Here is a 26636-nt window from a genome sequence, read left to right on the forward strand (position 1 = left end):
GTCTATTTTCAATGAATTTTTGAAATATGGAAATCTATATAACTTCCTGGTCATGTGACCTGATGATGTCACACCACCTGGGATTTATTCACCAACCCTTGGAACATTTTTACAGGTTTTCAATTTTTTATTTTTTTCTAATTGATATTAAAAGAGGACTTTGACAAAGCTGTGAAATTAGATTGATTTCACAAGTAATGACCATTCACATTAAGAAATACATGTTTTGTCATATTTTCATAGAGGAAAAAGAAATTAAGTGCATACAGTTAGCTCATGACATCCCTTTATTGAAGAAAACATACAGAAGTTAAACAATCAAGAGATTTATTTAATTTTCGTCTGTTTCTTTAAATATTAACAAATGTGAACTTATGGTATTGGGATTTTGTAATATCACCATTATGTAGGCTAGTATAACAGTGAAAAAAGTAGTTGCATGTCTTATAACTGTAAAACCAAATGCTATATTTCAAAAGGCACCAGAGTTTTTACTAAAATGCAATTTTCATGTTAATAACATACCAATTACACTTATACACTCATAAATAGGTTTTACTTTGTACAATAATAATTTCTTCCTCCACAAAGGATTGATGCACAATTTGGAATAGTAAATAAATCAAGGTTAGAAACAAAAACTTTTTTTAATGACAATTGGTTTGGGAATTTTGGTTGTGGAAATTGATTAAAGATGATGGTCTCTTTAGTTTTATAGAATTTACTAATATTTAGCTAATATTTAATTGTATGCAATTCCCAGAGAACTTTTGAGGCTTATTGGATTAGAGACACTTGGTGTACTTCCCAATTTAGGCTGAATAATAAACATTTTTTAAGTTATGGATGTAATAATTGCTTATGCTCCATTGTCTAAACAAAATATATTCTTGATGTTACAAATACATTGAACTTTCTGTTCAAGAAACATGTTTTAGATTGGAGTAAATTATAGATGACACCTCATAGATATTCTATAACGAACAAAGTTAATGAGTTTTCATAAGATACATAACACTGAGTAGTAGGCCTACACTCATTAGACACTTGTGCTTTAAAGTTGATGTGGAAGACAATTGTATATGTCATGCCCATGAGCCACTCATATTGAAGCTGATATTGTTTTGAAGAAAGTGATATTTAAATGTTTTACAATTGATATAGATAAATATTTATATATTTATATAAAATCAATACGAACCATGCAACTGTTTAGTATTATTATGTATTTAATGTTTAAAAAAAAAAAAAAATCCATTGCCACTATACATTGTTTTGATGTTTTCTAAAAAAGAGAAAAAAAAGTCTTTGATACATCAAACAAACAAATAAAATAAATTAATATATAAATAGAAGGACATCTCTATTCATATAAGATGTGACGTGATCTATCATTTTGATATCACAATGTTTATTTATAATGCTTCATTCTCTTTCTCTAAAGTAATGACTAAAAATGTTTGATTTTTTGTTTTGATAAAAAAAATTATATATATATATATATATATATATATATATATACACACATATATACACTACCGGTCAAAAGTTTTAGATTGGTAAGATTTTTAATGTTTTTAAAAGAAGTCTCTTCTGCTCACCAAGGCTGCATTTATTTGATTAAAAATACAAACAAAAACAGTAATATTGTGAAATATTATTACAATTTAAGACAGCCGTTTTCTATGTGAATATATAGTAGTGTAATTTATTCCTGTGATCAAAGCTGAATTTTCAGCATCATTACTACAGTCTTCAGTGTCACATGATCCTTCAGAAATCAGTCTAATATGATGATTTGATGCTCAAGAAACATTTATGATTATTATCAATGTTGAAAACAGTTTTTTACATTTTTATTTCATGATGCTATGATGAATAGAAAGTTCAAAAGAACAGCATTTATCTGAAATCTAAAGCTTTTGTAACATTAAACACTACCATTCAAAAGTTTGGGGTCAGTAAGAATTTTATTTTTATTTTTGGGGGAAAGAAATAAAATAAATCAATACTTTTATTCATCAAGGATGAGTTAAACTGATCAAAAGTTACAGTAAAGACATTTATAATGTTAGAAAATATTATATTTTAAATAAATGCTGTTCTTTTGAACTTTCTATTCATCAAATAATTTTGGAAAAAAAATTTACACAACTGTACATTTATTTTCTGAATTTTTTACTGAAAAACATGCAGTTAATTATATGCATGATTTGTTGTGACTATACATCACTGCATCAGCAACTACACAGTTACTGTCTGTTAAATAAAGCAACATGCAGCATTGAAAATAATAATGAATGTTTTTTGAGCATAAAATCAGCATATTAGAATGATTTCTGAAGGATCATGTGACACTGAAGACTGGAGTAATGATGCAGAAATCTTCATAAATCTTTTTTAACAGAAACACACAGTTAAAACACAGTTAATTCACATTTATTTTCTGAATTTTTTACTGAAAAACATGCAGTTAATTATATGCATGATTTGTTGTGACTATACGTCACTGCATCAGCAACTACACAGTTACTGTCTGTTAAATAAAGCAACATGCAGCATAACATCTGTGTTTCTCTTCTCATTCTGAACTGAAGCTCAGGCTCTACTCTTCAACACAATGGTGACACACGAAACACACCATACAGAAACACTTTAAACCCCAACAGGACATTAAACACTACCAGATCTCTCAGGATCTCAGCATCTTCACTTATTACAATCCAGACTTTATTTATTTCATACTAACATTCTTATTGAGGATTAACAGAGGTTTAGAAGTTGAAGTTTTATTGAAAAGAATAAAGTTTGATGTCACCATGATGGAGATTAGTGTTTGCTTTAGTTGGGCTCTTGACCGTTTAGTGTTTAACTTTAATGTTTCTCTGGCTGCATTAACTGTGTGTCTCTGATGCATATTAGTAATTGTAGCAATCCAAGAGAAACTCAGATCAGATGATGTTGGTCTCTTTTTAGTGATAATAGTCATCATGTAGTGTCCTGCTTCATTAATACTACCTGAAATGAAATATCTGATTAAGTGGTTAAATATTAGTTGTTCATTTTGCATGATAAAACTGCTGTAGAATATCCTGCAGTGCTGTGATACTCAGATTTTATGAAGTCATTATACAGAAAAGCGTATGAATCACAACAATGGTGACAATGAAAAAAAATCTGAATTACTATAAAGTCACAAAAAGGCTTTGTTGGTTGTCACCATTGTTGAGTTTCATATGTTGATTCTTGATGTCTCTATACTACTAAAAGAATGAACCAGCTCAAAACTTTTTCTGTACAATATATATATATATATATATATATATATTTTTTTTTTCTATTATAATCACTCTATTATATAGAGTGTTATAATACTGATGGCACAATATTTCAAGGATTATGTGAAAAATTATGACATTAATTATAGACTTTGTATAAAACTAAACTCAGTCAACATATTATGAAATCTAAGCTAATATATTCAGAGATTTGACTGACACATTAGTGAATCAGATCATCATATAGTGACTATAACATCATCAACGAATAACCAAGATCATCTGATATTTTCTCCAGTATTTATTGCTATAACAAATGTGTATCAATTACACAGTTAAAGCAGCCAGAGAAAAATAAAAATTATAAACTCAAGGGTCATGAGCCCAACTAAAGCAGACACTGATCTCAATCATGGTGACATCAAAATTATTTTAAAGTTTTTTACACTTTATTTAAATTAGCATATTATACTTAAATTTTATGGTTTTTGTTTGGCAGCCGCAGCTGCCAGTCATTTGACCCTTTTTTTTACGATTTTTTTTTACAATGAAGGTGTTTGATCATAATAATGCAGGAAATACCTGTGAAATAAGTGTTTTTTCGGTTTATTTAAATTATAATATTTTACTTTAATTTTAAGGTTTTTGTTTGGCAGCCGCAGCTGCCAGTCATTTTACCCTTTTTTTTTTATTTATTTTTTTACAATGAAGGTATTTGATCATGATTATTCAGGAAATACCTGTAAAATAACAGTGTTTTTCAGTTTATTTAATTTAGGATGTTTTACAGTTTTTTGGGGAGCTGACAGTCATTTGACCATTTTATCATTTAACTGTTTTGTTTCTGTTAAATTACAGATTATGTTTGTAATTTTACATCCATTTTTATGTAATTTAAGAAAACAGAAAAAATATTGTATGAAAAATACAATCAATTTTCTGTATAAAAAATGTGAATTACTGTAATTTGTCATTAATGTCACAATACCTAAAATAACAGCTGAATTTTTATTTTACAGATATTATTTGTAATTTTACAGTGTTTTGAGTACAATTTAAAATTAAAGAAAATGATCGTCAAAAAATCACAGTTATTTTCTGTAAAATTAGGATTTTTTTTTTACAGTGTATGTTATTAACATGAAAATTGCATTTTAGTAAAAACTCTGGTGCCTTTTGAAATATAGCATTTGGTTTTACAGTTATAAGACATGCAACTACTTTTTTCACTGTTATACTAGCCTACATAATGGTGATATTACAAAATCCCAATACCATAAGTTCACATTTGTTAATATTTAAAGAAACAGACGAAAATTAAATAAAACTCTTGATTGTTTAACTTCTGTATGTTTTCTTCAATAAAGGGATGTCATGAGCTAACTGTATGCACTTAATTTCTTTTTCCTCTATGAAAATATGACAAAACATGTATTTCTTAATGTGAATGGTCATTACTTGTGAAATCAATCTAATTTCACAGCTTTGTCAAATTCCTCTTTTAATATCAATTAGAAAAAAATGAAAAATTGAAAACCTGTAAAAATGTTCCAAGGGTTGGTGAATAAATCCCAGGTGGTGTGACATCATCAGGTCACATGACCAGGAAGTTATATAGATTTGTGTATTTCAAAAATTCATTAAAAATTTACGAAATGACATTTTCCAAATCCAAGTCGTGTATGGTGTGCTCCAACGGTTGGTGAATACATTCCAAGTGGTGTGACATCATCAGGTCACATGACCAGGAAGTTATATAGATTTGCGTATTTCAAAAATTCATTAAAAATAGATGAAATGACATTTTCCAAATCCAAGTCGTGTATGGTGTGCTCCAAGGGTTGGTGAATACATTACATGTGGTGTGACATCATCAGGTCACATGACCAGGAAGTTATATAGATTTGCGGATTTCAAAAATTAATTAAAAATAGACGAAATGACATTTTCCAAATCCAAGTCGTGTATGGTGTGCTCCAAGGGTTGGTGAATAAATCCCATATGGTGTGACATCATCAGGTCACATGACCAGGAAGTTATATAGATTTGCGTATTTCAAAAATTCATTAAAAATAGACGAAATGACATTTTCCAAATCCAAGTCGTGTATGGTGTGCTCCAAGGGTCGGTGAATACATTAAATGTGGTGTGACATCATCGGGTCACATGACCAGGAAGTTATATAGATTTGCGTATTTCAAAAATTCATTAAAAATAGACAAATTGAAATTTTCTAAATCCAAGTCGTGTATGGTGTGCTCCAACGGTTGGTGAATACATTTCATGTGGTGTGACATCATCAGGTCAAATGACCAGGAAGTTATATAGATTTGCGTATTTAAAAAATTCATTAAAAATAGACAAATTGACATTTTCTAAATCCAAGTCATGTATGGTGTGCTCCAAGGGTTGGTGAATAAATCCCATATGGTGTGACATCATCAGGTCACATGACCAGGAAGTTATATAGATTTGCGTATTTCAAAAATTCATTAAAAATAGATGAAATGACATTTTCCAAATCCAAGTCGTGTATGGTGTGCTCCAAGGGTTGGTGAATACATTACATGTGGTGTGACATCATCAGGTCACATGACCAGGAAGTTATATAGATTTGCGTATTTCAAAAATTCATTAAAAATAGACGAAATGACATTTTCCAAATCCAAGTCGTGTATGGTGTGCTCCAAGGGTTGGTGAATACATTACATGTGGTGTGACATCATCAGGTCACATGACCAGGAAGTTATATAGATTTGCGGATTTCAAAAATTCATTAAAAATAGACTAAATGACATTTTCCAAATCCAAGTCGTGTATGGTGTGCTCCAAGGGTTGGTGAATAAATCCCAGGTGGTGTGACATAATCAGGTCACATGACCAGGAAGTTCTATAGATTTGCGTATTTAAAAAATTTATTAAAAATAGACGAAATTATATTTTCCAAATCCAAGTCGTGTATGGTGTGCTCCAAGGGTTGCTGAATACATTACATGTGGTGTGACATCATCAGGTCACATGACCAGGAAGTTATATATATTTGCGGATTTCAAAAATTCATTAAAAATAGACGAAATGACATTTTCCAAATCCAAGTCGTGTATGGTGTGCTCCAAGGGTTGGTGAATAAATCCCAGGTGGTGTGACATCATCAGGTCACATGACCAGGAAGTTCTATAGATTTGCGTATTTAAAAAATTCATTAAAAATAGACGAAATTATATTTTCCAAATCCAAGTCGTGTATGGTGTGCTCCAAGGGTTGGTGAATACATTACATGTGGTGTGACATCATCAGGTCACATGACCAGGAAGTTATATAGATTTGCGGATTTAAAAAATTCATTAAAAATAGACGAAATTATATTTTCCAAATCCAAGTCGTGTATGGTGTGCTCCAAGGGTTGGTGAATACATTACATGTGGTGTGACATCATCAGGTCACATGACCAGGAAGTTATATAGATTTGCGGATTTCAGAAATTCATTAAAAATAGACGAAATGACATTTTCCAAATCCAAGTCGTGTATGGTGTGCTCCAAGGGTTGGTGAATAAATCCCAGGTGGTGTGACATCATCAGGTCACATGACCAGGAAGTTCTATAGATTTGCGTATTTCCAAAATTCATTAAAAATAGACTAAATGACATTTTCCAAATTCAAGTCGTGTATGGTGTGCTCCAAGGGTTGGTGAACAAATTCCAGGTGGTGTGATATCACCTGTTTCTATAAGATAAAATGAAATTTTGGGAGTACAATGTAATAACCATGTACCCATTCATAGTGAATATCCCATGCACAGCTTAAAACTATCTAAGCCTATTTGACAAAAAATAGGTTGTCCACTTAATTCACATCTTTACATTTTATTAGTATGCTTTGCGTGGTTTCGCACCTTGGAATGCTTATTTGTGTGTGTGTGTGTGTGTGCAGTTTTGAGACAGTCCCTTAATTTGCTTGGCGAATGTCTAACGAATGTCCAACATAAAACCTACTTTACCGCACCGATTTGGCGTTCGATCGGTAAGATAGTTAACCTCGTTTAAGCCTGCATAGCCATTCCTACTAACGTTACTACTACTATTTAACATATTAACATCACATAGTCACAGGCTAACTTCAGCGCGCATGGCACAGTAATAAAGAAGTAAACAGCGTAGCTTTAAATAAACATTATTAAGAAGTAAACAGTGTGACTTACCGATTCAGTTAACATCCAGAGAGTGTGTGTTTGTTTATTTTTAAACCACAGCCCATTATGTCAGAATGTTTATTTTTAAACCACAACCTTTTAAAAATTATATATTTAACGATATCTTTAGCATTTCTCACCCAAACAACGTCAAACTTGGCACTGCACTTTCTCGTTCCCGTGGAGAGACACCTGTCAAATTTCAAATCCATCGGACTAACGGTTCGAGAGATATGTGGTTAACAGACATACACACACACAGACAGACAGACGTTTCTGTAATTTATAGATAGATTATTATAGGCTACTTAAAGGGTAACTAAACCCCTGGTCTGAGCCTGACTCCACCCACTGGCAAATTTGAAAAATGCTGTAAAAGTGGGCAGAGCCCAGCGGAGAGGGGGCGTGCATCTGAGACGCATCTCTCTGTAGGCAAGGGCGTGGTTAGCTGGTACCCTCTGACGTCACCGGCCACCATAACTTCCAATAGGAAAATTAAACTGCAGTAGCCACTGTTCAACCTGAAGAGGGCAGCACTCAGACGTTTTTACACCATATATTGTAGAATTAAAACACTTAAAACCCAAATGTCAAAAAAATGACTTGAATCAATGAACAGCATTAATAAAGCCCCAGTCTTACAGATCATTAACTAAAAAAAAGTTGGTTTAGTGTTTAGTTACCCTTTAAGTTTGATTCAGTATACATGCCCAGGTGAAAAAGACGTACTATTAAAAATGTACTTGAGTGTGTTTTTAGTAGGCCTATACAATACAAATATACTTTAAAGACCCACTCCGATGAAAATCATGTTTTTCTAGGTGTTAACATGTTCTTGTGGCATTTTTCTTATGCTAGAGGACATATCTTGAGAAAAATAAGCTCAAAGTTGTATTTCTGAGTATGTCTGCATTCAAATGGCTGTGAATCAGTAGCAGACGCTAAAATGCCGGCTAAAATAGACTGGAGTTGTGACGTAGTAACTCCACTGGGCGGGGCCCGCCCGGTCAGGTTCTGAGGAGTGCAATGCTAAGAGGAGAGATATTGGTATTAGCTTTCATGCTTTACCAAAACATGTTGCTGTGAGAGATGAATGGATTACGTTCCAGGGTTCCAGACTGCGACCATTTTTTGAGAATGTGCGAGTTAAAATTTTATGTGGTCGCATTTGTGCGAGTGCATGGTCATGTACTACTCAGTTAAATTCACGCATGAATTTTCCTGCATTGAACTTGTTTTAGCGCCCGCCAAAGTGAATTTTTGTCCCGCCAAAGTCTTATTTGATCGGTGAGTAATGTAGATGAACGGCTGCATTTGTGACAGGACATGTTTATAACTGAAAGAACGAGCAGAGAGAGAGACCCGGACGCGCGCGCGCACTCTCTGTCTTCAGAGACAGGCGAAAATGTAAACAAGACCTCACCGTCTCCAAACTAAGCGCTGTCTTGCTCTCTCTCCCTCGCACATATTAATCAAAATAAATCGACACGGCGGTAAAAGGTCGGAAGACCAAAGTTTCATGTGGAGCATTCGGAGATTTTTTTTTTTTTTTCTGAATTGCCGCTGGGTGTGAATTGTGCTAAAAAAGTTGCCTTATCTTCTCTGAAAAGCGTTCCGGACATTCAGCTGACATAAAACAACACTTTAATTAAACGAAAAAAACTATCCAGTGATGAAATGTTTTCTGTGTTGACAGAAAGAAAGAAAGACAGAAAGAGGCTGTTGCTGCCTATGTATCTCGCTTCAGCCAACGGCTCCGCCCACAACGCAGAGGCGAATTGCTAATGAGCTACTGCCGCTCTGCTGAAGCGAAGTCCCAGAAAACGGCACAGGTTTTGTGATTTTGGCTAAAAACGGCATAATCATCATTTAAAGACCACTGAGAATGTTTAAAAATAGCTCAAAATATGATCGGAGTGGGACTTTAATACATTTTTAATACATTTAACAGTAGCCTACGTCTTTTTCACCTACACAGTAAATTCCCCAGTGTTATATTAACACTGCTCAGAGCACATATGGTCCCACTCTACATGGTGTTAAAGTAACACTGAAGCAGTGTTAAAGTTAATGAGACAATTAAGTGATTAATTGAGTGATGATTGAGCATTATTGAAGACACCTGATGATAACAAGCAGAATCACTGAAGGAGAAAATCTCAAATTGTAAGCCACCGCTATGGTGATGGGTGTTTGCTTTAGGGCGCTTTCACACTGGCAGTTTAGTGCGGACCGGGGCACGGTTCGCATGAAAAATCGTTAATGTGAACGCTGTCATCGGACCCGGGTGCGCACTAGAGTACCGAACCCGAGACTAGCTGGAGGAGGTGGTCTGAGCTCGGTTGCTCCCGAACCGTGGTGCGGTTCGCGTTAATGTGCAAGCAACACGGACTCGGGTGCGCGCTTGTTCAGGAAGTATAGTATCCCGCGCATGCGTATCACTGTCGATATCATTGTTTGATTGCGTTTGCGATGACGTAAGATCACTGCAAACGCACCTGGGTTCGATACAATTAATTGAGTGTGAAACCAGACCAACGCTGCGGGAGGCGCCGGGAACTAGCGCACTCGGGTTCGGACCGCAGCAAACGAACCCAGTGGAAAAACGCCCTTAGTTGGGCTCTTGACCCATACTGTATATTATTAACTTTAGACTTTGTTTGTCTGCTGTTATTGATTTATAACAGTCAAATGAACAAAGAAAAAGTGTGATCTGATAGTGGTGGTTATGTTTTGACATAATCATGCTGTGATCCGAAAATGAAACTTATTGAGATAGTTTAGTGTAACTTCTCAGCAGCAGCTTTTTGATTCTACAGTATGTGATTATCAGCATTTTTCTTATAATCCAATATATTTAATAAACATTGTTCTGATCAAAACACTTTCAAATGTATTAATTTAGAAACACAGACATCAATAATCAGCCTGTGAATCCCAACAATGGTGACAATAATAAAACATGTTGCAGTGGCTGCCACCAATCACAACTCATTAATGGCTCCCATCATGCATTGCGGTATGAACAAATTATGATCTGAATTGTCTATGTAATTTACTTTTCCCAATTGTCACCATTGTTGAGATGCATAGACTGAATCTTTATGTCTGTGTGTGGCTATAAAAAAAGTTTTTTTTTTTTTTTTACTTTTAAGAAATCCTTTATATTATATCTAAAATTCTGGATATTTATGCAGAATCACAGTTGTGCTGTAACCAACAACATAAATCAGAAACATAAAGTTAAAATGACGATTGTCATAACATAACCATCACCATCAGATCACTTTTTTTATTTGTTTATCTGGCAGTTGTAAGTCAGATACAGCAATCAAACAAAAACTTAAGTTAATAATTTAAGGGTCAAGAGCCCAACTAAAGCAAACACCCATCACCATAACGGTGGCTTACAATTTGAGATTTTCTCCTTCAGTGATTCTGCTTGTTAACATCAGGTGTCGTCAATAATGCTCAATCATCACTCAATTAATCACTTAATTGTCTCATTAACTTTAACACTGCTTCAGTGTTACTTTAACACCATGTAGAGTGGGACCATATGTGCTCTGAGCAGTGTTAATTTAACACTGGGGAATTTACTGTGTAGGTAGCTTACATTTATTTAGTATCTATAGGCCTATTTTATTGATTAATTTAAACCTTAAACAATAACACTAAATTATAATAATATTAATAATAAGAATTAATTCATTATTATTGAATAAATAATAGTAATAAATTAATAATTTTACCTACTTCTTCATAAATTATTATTTGAAGAAGAAGAACCAGGAGGAGAAAAGTTTTATTCTGTCACGAAACTACTTCTCTCTCCTCTGCTGTCGTCGCTTCAGTGATCCTCGCGCTGCTCGCGCGCAACAAAGCTCAGCTGATCGACGTCATCGGGTAACGGCTCCTCTCATCAAAGCTTCCGACGTTTGTTCGGCTCTCCGTTACAAGGTTTGTAAACTCGCCAAATAAATATAAATACAGATTCTACTCACTATAATATTCAAACACACACATATAAACTAAATTTATTATACATTACTACTTTCCCAGTAAACAATTACCGTCTTTCAACGTTGAAATATGGTTGAAAATAAGTCGGTCCGCCTTGGACTGGTTTACGACGTGATTTCAACTAAGTAGTTTCGGCCGGACTGTTTGACTACGTGTTTTCAACTGATCATCTCTAAGACATGTTTTCAACTGATAATCTAAGACAGCTAGGATAGTCTGTTATACATGCTAAAACAACGGAGAAAACAAATTACCAAACCATGTGCATTATTATCTCAAATAAATTTAAAGAGTTTTACATATTCCGTCAAAGTTATAAAAAAATACATTGAAACTGTACGTGCAATGAGGATTCATACTTGGAAAGAATTACCACACCCCAGCTGGCGGCAGTAATGCACCATTAAAGTGAAGTGGAGTAAAACTGCCACAGAAGTTGAAATCAGGGCTGCTATGGCTGAGACACTTAAACATGCTCCCGGGAGAGTTGGAGGTGGAGGTCGCAAAGTGTGAACATTTGTATTGTAAATTTTCTGAGTTGTGTTTTGTGTTGACTCTTGGAATGTGCTTTTGGAATGTGAAATCTGTGTTTTATTGCACTATATTTTATTTAAAATGTGCTGTTTTAAGTATAATAAAGCTATTCGCTCTTATTTGTTTAAATGTAAAATGTTATTTGGCATGTTAATGTAGCTTTCCTGTAGCTCAAACAGTAGAGTGTTGGTGCTAGCAACGCCAAGGTCATGGGTTCGTTTCCCAGGGAAAGCAAGAACTGACAAAATGTGTACCTTGAATGCAATGTAAGTTGCTTTGGATAAAAGCGTCTGCCAAATGTAAATGTAAATCTGTAATGTGTTGGGACTTGAGAATTGACAATTGTCAGGCATCGAGTAAACGTTGAACATTGACCTGTTTTCAATGTTGAAAAGTCGGACAAATTTGACGTCTTTTCAATTTTCATTTTCAACCTTCAGTGGACCGTAATTAGACGTTGAAGATTTACGTCTATTCAACGTCTTATAGACGACTTTTTGCTAGCTGGGTTACAGTGTTTACCACTCGTTTATTGCACAGTATCTGGTATGAAGGTTTTAGCCGCGATGCTAACTACGTTGATCTAACGTAAGTTAATGAACAAATGGAAATTATTGACTTATTGTCTTAGATTGATTTAGTCATTCAATTCAACATATTCTGTACAACTGTGTCTTCAAATTGCTGAGATAGCCTAACTAATGTAGCTGATTCCTGCTGTCGTCATTGGCGTTTATTAATAACAAAAGCAGGTTAATATAGTTTGGTCTGTTTTTGTTTAGCCTAACTTTACTTACTACAGGTGCCCTCATTCTCTCAAATACCATTTTAAAGCCATTTACTGGTCAATAAATATTATGTTGTGAATAATCAGCTTTGTTCTTTTGTTTCCCCAGAACAACCAGTACATTTCTAAAATAATCTGAACATTTCAGAGGCAACATTGAATTACAGTAAGTTACCTGCACCACATGCAAGTACCTTATTACTATGAACTTTCTCTGTGTGAAATTGTATTGTTTGACTGTGTACTTTTTTAATCAGTTATTCTCTGAAAATCTTCCCTCATGCTCTCAAATCTCATTCATGTTACTCAGAAAAATAATATCACAGGTTTGGAGCCAATAATGCTATGCATTTTTTATAGGCTATACCTTAATCATATGCATTTGAATATAAGACATTTGAACCCTGAATTATAACTTCAAGTTTAGTCTTTTTCGAAAAGAAAAAAAAGGAAAAAGCTATTATATGGCTTCATAAGACTTACAACACAACCCATAACACATGAGTTGTGAACTCATTGATTATTTTTAGGATCTTTTCTGGGACATTTTTGGAGCTTAACCATTTTTACATAAATTGTTGCATTGAATTGAACTAGACAAGTGTACATAAGAATAGTTTCATGAATGAATTACACAATTTTTTTATGCTTGTGTTTCATGCAGTGATATTGAATGGTGACGGGTTGCATTATGCCTGAGATCTGCTTTCGGGTTCCACAGACAGAGAGTCAAACAGGTTTGGAACGTCACAAGGCTGAGGAAATTATTTAAATTTCCCAACTATCACTTTAATAACCTTACTAACAGTAAATGTTGTACTTTGCAGGGATCTCGGTAAGCTGAAATACAAGTTTGATCAAGAATAAAAATCCTCCTGTAGACCTGAAAATCACTGAAGTGCCTGGACCATCCACCAGAAAAGAGGAAAAGCAAACAGAAAATGAAGCTGATGCACCTTTTCACTTTTCTAACTCGTTAAGTACCTCACGTGTCCCTTGTGAAGATTTTATAATTGATTGCATTTTATGTTGCAGCGAGTAAAGGTGCATCACATTTGTGAATTTCGTGAAATTACGCAGGCAAAAATGTCCATTGACCATTGTCAGCAGTGTAGCGATGTAATGTATGAAGCACCACACAAAATTGCTGATCGAGTGAATTCTTATTGAAATTAGTGAATTCACCTGTGAACATTCACAGAACAACAGATAATTTTACTGCACCTTAACTCTGTTAAAATGGAAAATGTTTTCTGCTTGTTGTGACATAAGGAATACTGGTCGAAGCCTTTACTTCTACTTCCTCTATCTTGTTTCTAGATATTGAGAATACTCAACAACCATTTATGGGAACTGTTGATTCAAGTCACACATTTAAGCTTTTCAAAAGCCATAGTGTACATAACAGTCTCCAGTCTCACGGCATCCCAGACTTCAACATTTTATAATTCAAAATAGCTGAATAACTAACCATCTGAGATTCGGAATAGAGATAAAGGTTAGGATCCTAATTTTCAGGAATAGGACAGTACAATGAGTGTATATTAGCACTGTTTGTTGTTTGTTTTTGGCATCTGATAGAGCTTTTGGACTTGGAAACAGTGACGTCAGACTTAACAAGTGGACTGAAACACATGTTTTAAAATTAAGTGAAGATGGACATTTTTAATTAGTCAAAATTGTAATTTTTTAGATTGATTTATTACATGGAACATGTGTTTTCCATGCATTTTGTTGAGATGTCTTTTCTTGTGTAGCTTATTGTATACACATGGTTGATTATTCATGTTACTTATGTATTATACAATTTTTTTGTATATACAATTCATTGATATTAATCTATTACTAGCTTTTTTTTCCAAGTGCATGGAAGTGTATTAAAATGGATCTAAAATATGTAATAAACAATTCTTATTTTGTATTTGGTTCAGTTTGTTTATTATAATAGAAGTTAATGGTGGTAACCATATATCAACATGAAATTAATTTAATACAAATAAAATAAAATTGAAATTTGGTTCCTGGAGGCACCCACAGTGGTTCCACACAGTGCCTAATATAAGAGTTCCTCAGGAAACCTGTGTGGTTCCTCAGAGAACCGCCCCTTTTTAAAGGGTGCCTAGAGGATCTACAGACGGTTCCGCCGGTGTGGCAAAGTGAAGAACCCCAAAAGGTTCTTCCAGGCACCTTTTATTTTATTCTTAATCACTGTTATATTATCAGGTGAAACTGACAGAATGGTAAGTTATTGAACTACTCATTTTCATGGTATCCCACGAGCAAAAAAAGAAAAAAAAGGAGGCAGCAACTAAAAATGAGGTATAAAAACAATTCAATCAGTTAAATCTTTAAGCATAGAAGGTTAATGGGTGTAGGCTACATGACTTTACAAGCATTTGACATTAAATATCATTGAGTGTCTATTTCAATGTGCAGCAGCTGTTTCCATAGTCGAATGCTCTTTTCACATAATTACATGTTCTCTAATCCAACCTGTAACATTTCCTAATTAGGCTGATGAAATTAACATTTGACTTCTACTCAGCCAACAGCAAGAAGGACCTGCACCCCCACTGACAGATGAAGAGGACACTCACACAATAAAGTGCCGGAAGAATATCAAAATCCAACAGCAAAAAGAATAATTGCTTTTGTATTTGTATAGGAAATAAAGATGACCAAATAAATTGTGAATCATTTTTGTGTATTTAACACACTGTAAAACCCAACAAGTTCAACTTGCTCATTTATTTTGAGGACACAGATTACCTCAATTTCATTGATTTGATAAAAAACAATAGTTATGAGTACTCTGAACTTGTTTTAATCGAGTCCACTAAAACAAGGATATTTCTTAATTGTAAATGAACTCGGAGTGCTTGCTAGCTCACAATATCACACTCAAAGTCAAATCCAATAAGTTAAGATAACTCTTTTTATCTTACTCAGATTACCTTAATTTGTTTAATTTTAGAAACCAATAGTTATGAGTACTCTGAAATGATATCAGTTGAGTCAGCATTACCAGCTTCACTTATTACTAACCAGACTGACTTTATTTCTGTCATTCATCTACAGAAATCTACATATTACTTTAGATATTAAATTTATTATTCATAATAACAGAACACTGCTTCTATGATGTATGATCGATTTTTATGACAATCAGATTTGAAAAATCTCTATTGAAATCTGCCGACACACACAGACATCCAGGATCAGCATATGAACCTAAACAACGGTGACAATTAACAAAATATTCAGATAAACCTCTGAACATCACAAAACAAGCAACTAAAGTCAAAACAAAAACAGCAAACAAAAGCAAATAGGAAAAATAAAATAAAATATACAATTAACCTGTGTTATTTATGCATGCCGCAATGCATGCTGGGAGCCATGGATACATTTTGTACGACGCTGGTACCCAGCATGCATTGCAGCATGAATACATTTTTTTAGGGTCACCATTGTTGTGACTCATATGCTGATTCTTGATGTCTGTGTGAGTCTTGACAACACCATAGATCCAATTTAATGTGCACAAACTTTGTAAAATCCTTCGTATTATTTGATGGTCAGAAAATTGCTTGCTCTTCTTCTGTAGAATCACAGTTTTGAATAAAACTAATAATGAGACACCCGTTTAAACAGAGGTTAGACTCTGAACGAGATCAGTGGATCAGGTCACTACATGATGGTTGTCATCACCAATACTTAACTATCTTCACCAGATCATATATTTTCTTGATGACAGTCTGACACTGAAGCTTTGAAACGTGCTTCAAACCATTAACTATAATTCCATTTGAACCACTGCTCCGAAGGTTGCTTTGGTACGGAAAAATCCCGTGACATATGACGTCCGAAGCAGCAACGATTCTCTGAATGAATCACTGAGAGTTCGCAGCGCCACCGCCACACGTGAACCAGTCACCTGTTGACCTTGTTTGAATAAGCAGACTATTATTAATAGAAAAAAAACAAGTTAAAGTGTAACCACTGATTTTCAACCTGCTTTGTATTGTAACAATATGTAAATTAATCAATGATATAATTTTTTTTTCAAAACGACTCATTGCAAGGTTTCTTTTATCATGTTGCAGTTGGCTTCCATTTTATAAAAGCAATAACCCAATAAAGCGTGTTTTTTGTATGCGATTTTACTAGGATTAAAGGTCCGTTCACACCAAAGACAATTACTATAACAATAGCTATACAGTTTTATTAGTCATTCTAATTTTATGTGAATAAGAAAAGTCAGCACCACAACTATAACAATAACGACTGGTGTGAACAGGCCTTAGAGGTTTCATCATCTTCAATACTGATTTACTGATTTTATAGTTATCTAAGTTGTACTGTAGCTCATTTTGGACAGCAGGGGAAGCCGAGTGTTCTGGTAACTGTTTCATCTCCTTTATTTTTTTATTCCCCATATCATTTAAAAAAAGAAAGAAATCCCATATACTTCTCAACACACATTCAACTGCAGTCTCACATTCTTATATAAGAAGTTCACGGTAAACTGCATGGTAAACCATTGCTGTCAGTGCTGCCACAGTTGTTCACTGTAATATTGGCATTTGAGACACTCAACTATTACATTTACACATCATGTCTTCTATTTCTCACTAACTCAATCAGTGCTGCCACTGCAACTGCACCGCCTCGTTTCCAGTCTGAACTGTAGCGCTCAAAGCATAACAACTTTAATGCACAACACTGCGTTTGGTTCGTAGCCTCTACAGCAGCCATTCTCAAACTGTGGTCCGCGGACCACTAGTGGTCCGTGAGGGTACTGCAGGTGGTCCGTGGAAAGGCTAAATAAAATATAAAATAATATTTTTTTTACCTTCATTTTACCAGGAAATTCCCATAAAAAAAGGAAAGTAAAAAGAATATGTAGGCCTATATTGATATAAAATTTTAATTAAATTGTCAAGTTATTGTGTGATTACTAAAATAGCCTAGTGGTGTTCGGCCGTGACATTCAAGTTCAGTGCCGTTAGAACCACAACATTGGTTCGGTGGATAGCAACAGGTTCTCTGAAGAGAAAAGGGCAGAGGCAAATATGTTCTCATTATCACATCACACGCATAGCCTTTAATGGTGCGTTCACAACGGACGAAATTTCGCTTCAAACTTTTGTTTTTACGCGCGTCAATTTCGCTCTTGACGCGCGAATTGATACAAAGTGGTCAAGCGTATCACTAGACGCGGCAGGCGCGAATTTCACATAATCCCTTTTTGAATTTGACGCGCTATTCGCGTCCGGTGTGTGAACGCACAGTTAGGCATAGGCAGTTTATATGAAACGAAATGTTTATAAATGGAATGAATAAGGCCTGTTATTATTTAATTTCCATTTAGTTTCTTGATCTCGCGTTTCTGAAATGTTTTGCAGATGTGCTGTTAAGTGGACAAACTTTTTGAGGACTTGTAAAACTCTGAAGATTAATAATAATAATCCCCTAAAATCGCCAAAGGTTTTGAAATGTTGACTATATTCCAGTGTTCTTATTACTGTATGATTTCATACTACATTGCTATGGAAATAAGCCTGTTGTTCAAATGAACCTGATTATGCCCTGGGCGCTTGAGTAGCCTAAATAAATAAATTAAATATGTGGCAGCCGTTGTGTGCAGTAAACTTTCCTTTAACAAGCCTGTGATGTGATGACCAGTTATAGTTTTAGTGCTAGTAAGCCTATTTAGAGGTGCAGATTAATTCAGGTAGGACTGTGTGTAGACATATTTTATTATGTGTATTATGAGGTGGTCCGCGAAAATTCTTGATTACAAATAGTGGTCCACACACTCAAAAAGTTTGAGAACCCCTGCTCTACAGGGACAAGCATTAGTTAGTTTGTATCGATTTGTTTTCATTACTATGGAAGTACTAGGAAGAGAGGTCCTTCTGACATGTGGGAAAACTTTATTCTGATTGCTCCTGATAAGGTATGTGCGCTGGCTGTTAAATATTATTATAAAATATTAGGCTAAAAGTAGAGTTATAGAACTGTAACTATCAGTAGCCTATGTCTCAAGTCTGTATAAAAACATTAGCCTACTTTATAATTATAGGCCTATATGATTAGTGTAGCCATTAGACTCTCTGAAGACTCTAAATGCTTTTTTATTTACAAATAATGATAAAAATATCTCTGAAGGTGATATTCATCCATGAATAGGCACTTCACCGGAAAGCATAGAGCTGCTGTGTCCACTATCTAGCCGGGATAATTTAGATGCAGCCTTGGCTCTTCACCAGGCGAGGTCGCTGTTATTGAAGCTTCAAGTAAGGAACACATTTTCAAAACAATTCTTCTGAGTGGTTCAGTGCTTTACCTAAACTTCTTTTGCCCATCACTATTTTCTTGGTTTTTGTGTCATAATAAACATGTTTTATGAACACTCAGTTACAGCAGCTGGAGAACTTATATGCAAAAGTCAAGGGACAAGAGTTCCACTAAAGCAAACACTGATCACCATAATGGTGACTACAAATGAAACTCAATAAAACATCAACATCTAAACCTCTGTTAATTCTCAATAAGAACTTCTGTAGACGTCTGACAGAAATAAAGTCAGTCTGGTTAGTAATAAGTGAAGCTGGTAATGCTGTTTGTGGAGTTGTTTAATCCTCCTCTGCTGAGATCTTCAGAAATCAGCACTTAATTAATCACTTAATTATACAATTATTACCCAATTATCATGCTGGGAACTAAAAATATTCTATAACTCATTCAGTTTGAGTTCTGTTTCAATCATTGTGTCCACATAACTTTCTGTAATATTTGAGTGCAGTTACCTCATTTTTATTTAGCACATATAAAAATCACATCTTTCAAAGATGAATCTCAGTAGTTGCTTCACTATTGCGAAAGATCCATCTACAAACAGTTACGTTATAAGACAGTTATAATACATGAAGTCTCCATGCTTAATTAATGCTGAAATACAATTCATGCTAAGAATATAGTTTGATTGACTTAAAATCAGCCAATTAGACAAATATTTTCTAGCTTATCCTCGTATTATCAAATGTTTTTATTTGTGACACCTCTGACTTGACTACACTGTTACCCAGCAAACACAGAACGTTCCCCTAACGTTCCCGTTTGGTTCCCATTTGGTTATTTTTTTGGGAACCAAACAAGAACGTTCTGGGAACGTTCCCTGTAGGTTATTTTTAGGATCTATGTTTATAACATTAAGGGAACGTTCCCAGAACGTTCCCTGTAGGTTATTTTTAGGTTTAAATTTATAACCTAAAGAGAACGTTCTGGGAACATTCCCTGTAGGTTATTTTTAGGATCTATTTTTATAACTTTAAGGGAACGTTCCCAGAACGTTCCCTGTAGGTTATTTTTAGGTTTAATTTTATAACCTAAAGAGAACGTTCTGGGAACGTTCCCTGTAGGTTATTTTTAGGTTCTATCTGCATAACTTTAAGAGAACGTTCCCAGAACGTTCCCTGTAGGTTATTTTTTAGGTTTAATTTTATAACCTAAAGAGAACGTTCTGGGAACGTTCCCTGCAGGTTATTTTTAAGTTCTATTTTTATAACTTTTTATAACCTCCAAATCCGAGACCATGGTCCTCAGTCGGAAAAGGGTGGTTTGCCCACTTCAGGTTGGTTCAGTTCCTGCCTCAAGTGGAGGAGTTTAAGTATCTTGGGGTCTTGTTCGCGAGTGAGGGAAGGATGGAACGGGAGATTGACAGACGGATCGGTGCAGCTTCTGCAGTAATGCGGCCGATGTACCGGTCTGTCGTGGTGACGTCCAACCAAGTTTTATAACTTTAAGGGAACGTTCCCAGAACGTTCCCTGTAGGTTATTTTTAGGTTTAATTTATAACCTAAAGAGAACATTCCCTGTAAGTTATTTTTAGGTTCTATTTTTCTTAAACCAATTGAATGGTTTGCAATGTTTTGTGCTTTAACACCATTTATCAAATGCTTAATTACATGACCATTATCAGGCAGTAGATAATGCCTAAGTAATCAATAACTTTGCTCATTGGTAGGCAGTCTTTTTTAGTTAATTATTTTTAGGTTTTATTTGTATAACCTAAAGAGAACGTTCTGGGAACGTTCTCTGCAGGTTATTATTTTAATATCACTTAACAGGCAGATTACCAACTGACAACGTCGTCAGTACGGTCCCCTAAGGTTATAAGATAACCAACAACGTTCAGATCTATTCGCAATAACTTTTTATAAATGATATTTTAAATTATGTTATACATTTTAATTCTATATGTTTATTTAAATGCTGCGTGACTTTGAAGTGTTTTAATGCGCATGCGCGGAATCAAACACTGGAGCGCGTAATCAAACACTGGAGCGCGCACGTGAGCTGCGCAAGGGCAGATGGAAACCAGAAACGTCATCAACAACTGACAAACAACAAAACTCCCGTCTGTCGCTGTTGGTTTCACTGCTTTCAGGTAAGTTTAGTCAACAAAATCTCACAAATAATACACACAAACGTCCCTGACACATTTCTTACGTGTAATTGACACGCTTCTGTTGAATATTTACTTTAAAGAAATGGTTTTGTGTCTTTGAAAAAGTCCATTAGCATCTAAGCTAACCGGTTTCAGAAGAGAACGTTAGGCCTAAGTTACGTTAAGTTAAGGTCTTATTTATGAAAGTTTGGGTTTTTAAACACATATTTAGTGTAGATAACAGTTTTTTTATAGTTTTGCTGGTAATTTGTCAATGGGTGATTGGAAGTAAGCTAATTTATTTAACCTAAAAGAATGCACTGTATTGTTAACTTAATCAGTGACGTCACTTACCAATATTGCTAAAATGTGATTTCAGAATAGCGAGAGAGAAAAAAAATCCTCTACAACAAGGGGTGAGTTATTGTTTAATCATGATAATAATTCCATATGCATTTATTTCACAATATATTATCTTAAGATTTTTATATATTTATCTTTTCTGCATTTCACCTCTGTTCTAGCTTGGTTCCTTTTATTAAACCAATCCCATGTAATATTGTTGGCTCTGTGACAAATAGCTTATGTTCCTAGATCATCATGCTGTGATGGCCTGCTGCACCCCCTGTCCAAGACAATCTCCATGGCTATGAACCATATGACTAGTAAGCAAAACCACCTCAAACATACAGTGCACTACTGTTCAAAGGTTTGGGGTCTGTAAGATTTATGCTTTTGAAATAAGTCTCACATTTTAAAATCATTAACCCCAGGGTTTTTCAGTGAGATTGTCCTTGAGAAGCCTGTAGGCTAAATAATCAGCTAAATAATAGGCGACTAATACAGTATTATAATGGTCATAGTTATAATAATTCATTTAACTATTATGATAACATGATATCCTGATCATTAGTATATTTTATTTTATTTCTTTAGGTCTGTTTTGAATTATGTTGGCCAATGAGACTGACACCATACTGTCCAACTCAAAGGTATTTATGTATTTGTATGTTTTTTTTTTATTGATCAATACTGAAATTCTGATTTTCTGAAATTCTGAAATTGTACTTTTAAATGCTGAATGTGGTTCAGGGGGTCGACAACTTTAGGCAGTTATTTTTCACAGATATCTTGGGCAGCTGTGGCTCATACTCTTAGCCTTTAAAAATGTTTGAATTGATATCCCCAATGCAATATCAGGGGGTAAATATATCATTAGAGTTCTTAAAGTTATGGCTTTGCTCTTGTTACCAGATGAGATATAATCCCTATTGTTTGGCCCTGTGATTCTTCAGGACAAGACCTTGATGCCATCCATAGTCAGTAGATGAAGAAGGTAAGTTTAGCCCATCTTGTCAAAATGCCCATCTTGGCGAGTTTCCTCGTAAACAGTCTTGTGTGTTTTAAACAGAAAGAAAACAGATGCGTGTCATTTATATTAGGTCTGCGCATTCGTCTTAAAGGGACAGTAGCCTAACGTACCCGCAGCTGTTTGTGTCGCCAATGGTGATCAAACATCAAAAGAGAAAATGACTTGTAGCTTTAGCAAAGATACATTTAATTAATTTATAGTTATTTTATTTTTACAGTGAAGACTTATTTTACATTTTGATAATTCAATTTCTGTACCTGATGTTTTCAGATTTAACTGAAAAACATAATGCACTGCTTATTTCAACTGTGTTTTTCTTCTATTGTATTTATCTATGCTTGTTATCTATTGTAATTTTCTATGCAGGTTCACTCCTCTACAAAATCCCCCCAATAGGGGTTATGCGGAGCGCCCAGCGGTCGAACCGGAAAGAGGTCTAAGCATTTCCGCTTTTCACTTCTGTACACATCTGCAGCGGTAGGTGATCTCGGTTTACTGTTAATTTTCGCTTATTACACTAAAATTCTTATTTCTGTTTTAATTAAAATGTCACGAATGCTAAAATATCAGAAAAGGGAACATCCGAACAGCAGTTTTTGTTGTGTGCCGATCTGCTCTATGTCGGGGAAAATGAGTAGTACAGAAGTACAAATGGGTTCTGTACTCATAAAGTGACATCAACATTCGCGTCAGCAGTAGCATTCGCCATCAGGCAAATGTTATTTAAATAAACTCCTGATGTACTTACAAACTTTCCAATGCCTGGTTTAATGAGTACAGAACCTATTTGTACTACTGTAGAAGTTTGGTGCCATTCTGGGCATTATTAGTGGGGTAATTTACGAGATACAAACCTGGAGCCGTTAGCGCATGCACTAAACCATACGGCTGATATCTCTAAATAAACTCTAAATTTTTCAATATTGTGCAGCCCTAATATTGAGCATATCTTAAAGTGAACTTGGAATGATAATTTGTGATACCAGATGAGATGTATGTATGATAGATTTTGAACTGTAATATATATATTTTTTTTTTTCAGGTTTTCTGGGATCCCAGCGGAAGGCATCAAGGCATCAGATGTTGGCCTGGACAGATGTTCCTGTAAACTACACCGACCTTTGCTTTTGCATGGATGGCTGATTATTACCATGTTCTGTGAGGGCATTATTATAGCAAAACTGAGCACCTGTGACGGTGGAATTTGTAGGTGTAAAGTCACAGATAAAAAAAAAAATGTTATAGTAGTTTCAAACTTTTTTTCTCTTTCTCTCTCATAAACACAGCAGTTACAGGTTTTCAAATTCTTCATTGGAGGTGAGACTTATACGTTATATGTAGAGTGAATTCGCAGGTCAGAGTTCACTAGACTTGAATATTATTTTCTCTGTTTTTTATTTGACTTCAGAGTCGAAAGTGGGCTTAAAGGGTACATAGGCTTAATGGGTATCCTTACCCCTATATAAAAAATTCCTTTTTTGATTTGTAGTCTGAAATAATAAATAGTGCAATATAAATAAATGCAATGTAGTGTTTTCAAATATATACATTTTTCTATACACATTGATGCTGAAATATCTGAATAAATACACGATACCAGCAGCGCTCGTGCTCTCATATCTCCTACAGCTTGTGACACACAATCCCACCTCACTCTTTTCATTTGCTCCGGATGAATATTAATGCCATTACAGGGCTTGAATTTTGGCATGGGATTGTGTGTACATGTAACGTGTTGTCTTTTTATTTTCTTGTTAAATTTGCAGATGGTTTTGGGAGTTTAAATGTTTTGAGCGGAGTGAAGATTGGCACATTCATGTATATTGTATATAAATGAAGACTTTTTCAATTTTGTTCTAAGTTATAGGCTACAGTTTGCAAAAAGATAGTTTTAATTAAAATGTTTGTGCAGTTTTATTTATTGAAATATTTTCATGTTTGAAATATTAAATGTAAATTACTGTTCCTGAATACATTTTGCTAACGCTGTTTTTGATTACTTATTTTAGGTTGATAATTAAACAAAGAATCAACAAAAACATGGATTGTGTGCTGATTTATTTATTTAATACAAACTGATTGATTTACTTATTAATGATAGTTTCTGTAAATTCAATTTATTGTAATAATATATTCATAGGATTTTTAAGTGTTTGAACAATAAACAATGTAGAATATGTTGTTTGTAGACCTATAATTTGTGTACAGGCATATCAGGATGTGTAGACGTTAGGAGAACCTTCCGGGAACGTTCCGAGAACCTTCCGGGAACGTTCCGGGAACCTTCCGGGTACGTTCCGGGAACGTTCCCCTAACCTATAGGGAACGTTCTATTAACGTAAAGAAAACTTTCCTGGCTAACCAATAGGGAACGTTCTTGGGAACGTTCCCAGAACGTTCCCAGAACGTAAAATTGTTAGCTGGGTAACCCTTGCTGTAAAAAAAGGCCAAATTCTGACAATATCATACCATTTTCTATTAAAACAGTAATATACCGTAGAAAACAAAAATAGCCTAGAGTAATATACCGTAAATCAACAGTGCTCAAAGTCGACACTCAGAGGCTGTTTTCCCAATCCTACCCTATGCCCTCATTCACTATTCCCTACATTAGTTCACTAATATAGTCCACTTGACAGAGTGAATGAAAAGAAGTGAGTGAATTGAGACACTGATGAACACCTGATAAGCAGAATCACTGAAGGACAGAGAAACAAGAATAGAAAAGAGGAACACAAGAACTACAACTGACTTCCAGCAACACTGAGTGTGAAACCAGTTTAACATTATTTCTTTCGTACAAAAGTTATTGTTGAGAATTAACAGATATTTAGTTCGTTGTTGATGTTTTATTGAAAATAATAAAGTTATTATCACCATGATGGAGATCAGTGTTTGCTTTAGTTGGTCTCTTGACCCTTGGCTTTATAATATCAGTTTTTCTTTGACTGCTTTAACTATGAGGTTATAAAACACATTTGTTATGGCAAGAAGAAGTCAAGAGGAAGATGATCAGGGGTTTGTGATTGTTCTGATGATTACATAATCATTCTGGACATGTCTGGTTCTCTGATCTTAACCTGTGTAAAAGCTTTGGATTTAAGGGTATTTCATATTAGTCTGTTAATCTATAACGTGAAATTGATCATTGATCATTACTGGAGACACCTGATGTTAACAAGCAGAATCACTGAAGGAGAAAATCACAAATTGTAAGCCACCGTTATGGTGATCATTGTTTGCTTTAGTTGGGATCTTGACCCTTACATGTTTACTTTAGATTTTGCTTGTCTGCTGTTATTGATTTATAACAGTCAGATGAACAAAGAGACAATGTGATCTGATGGTGTTGGTTATGTTTTGACATAATCATGTTGTGATCTGAAAAACTAAACTTATTGAGATAGTTTGGATTTGTTAATTACAGCAGCTCTGTGATTCTACAGCATATGATTTTCAGTATTTTTCATGTAATCCAAAATATTTAATAAACATTGTTCTGATCAATAGCCTTTCAAATTAATTTATTTATTTAGAAACACAGACATCAATAATCAGCCTGTGAATCTCAACAATGGTGACAATAATAAAGCATGTTGCAGTGGCTGCCACCAATCACAACTCATTAATGGCTCCCATCATGCATTGCGGTATGAATAAATTATGATCTGAATTGTCTATGTAATTTACTTTTCCTAATTAAATATTCTGCTCGTCACCATTGTTGAGATGCATAGACTGAATCTTGATGTCTTTGTGTGCCTGAAAGAAAGTTTTTTTTTTTAAAAAACAACTTTTAAGAAGTCCTTTGTATTATATCTAAAATTCTGGATATTTATGCAGAATCACAGTTATGCTGTAACCAACAACATAAATCTAAGTCAGAAATATGAGTTCAGTGATCAAGTTCAAATGACGATTGTCATAATATAACCAACACCATCAGATCACGTTTTTTCTTTGTTCATCTGGCAGTTATAACTCAGATACAACAG

The 26636-nt window shown here is 34.5% G+C and overlaps 3 long non-coding RNA genes across 4 annotated transcripts; 2 read left to right on the plus strand and 1 right to left on the minus strand.

The window, feature by feature from the left end:
- Positions 1–3735: 3735 nt before the first annotated feature.
- On the plus strand, positions 3736–4659 carry LOC309481533. Its single transcript, XR_014200043.1, has 2 exons — positions 3736–3831; positions 3990–4659. It is a non-coding gene; the product is annotated as an uncharacterized lncRNA (long non-coding RNA).
- Positions 4660–21143: 16484 nt separating this feature from the next.
- Positions 21144–24251, plus strand: LOC309480144. 2 transcript variants are annotated; one of them, XR_014199554.1, is made up of 7 exons: positions 21144–21269; positions 21649–21685; positions 21864–21934; positions 22206–22261; positions 22524–22605; positions 23008–23118; positions 23684–24251. It is a non-coding gene; the product is annotated as an uncharacterized lncRNA (long non-coding RNA). The 2 variants fall into 2 exon arrangements; XR_014199555.1 differs by lacking the exon at positions 21649–21685 and having other exon boundaries at positions 21186–21269.
- A 125-nt stretch (positions 24252–24376) lies between these two features.
- On the minus strand, positions 24377–25025 carry LOC309480145. The gene is made up of 2 exons (XR_014199556.1): positions 24969–25025; positions 24377–24880 (listed from the first exon to the last, which is right to left on the minus strand). It is a non-coding gene; the product is annotated as an uncharacterized lncRNA (long non-coding RNA).
- Positions 25026–26636: the final 1611 nt, after the last annotated feature.

This window comes from Leuciscus leuciscus (assembly GCF_965113295.1).
Source record: "Leuciscus leuciscus genome assembly, chromosome: 18".
Lineage (NCBI taxonomy): Eukaryota > Metazoa > Chordata > Actinopteri > Cypriniformes > Leuciscidae > Leuciscus > Leuciscus leuciscus.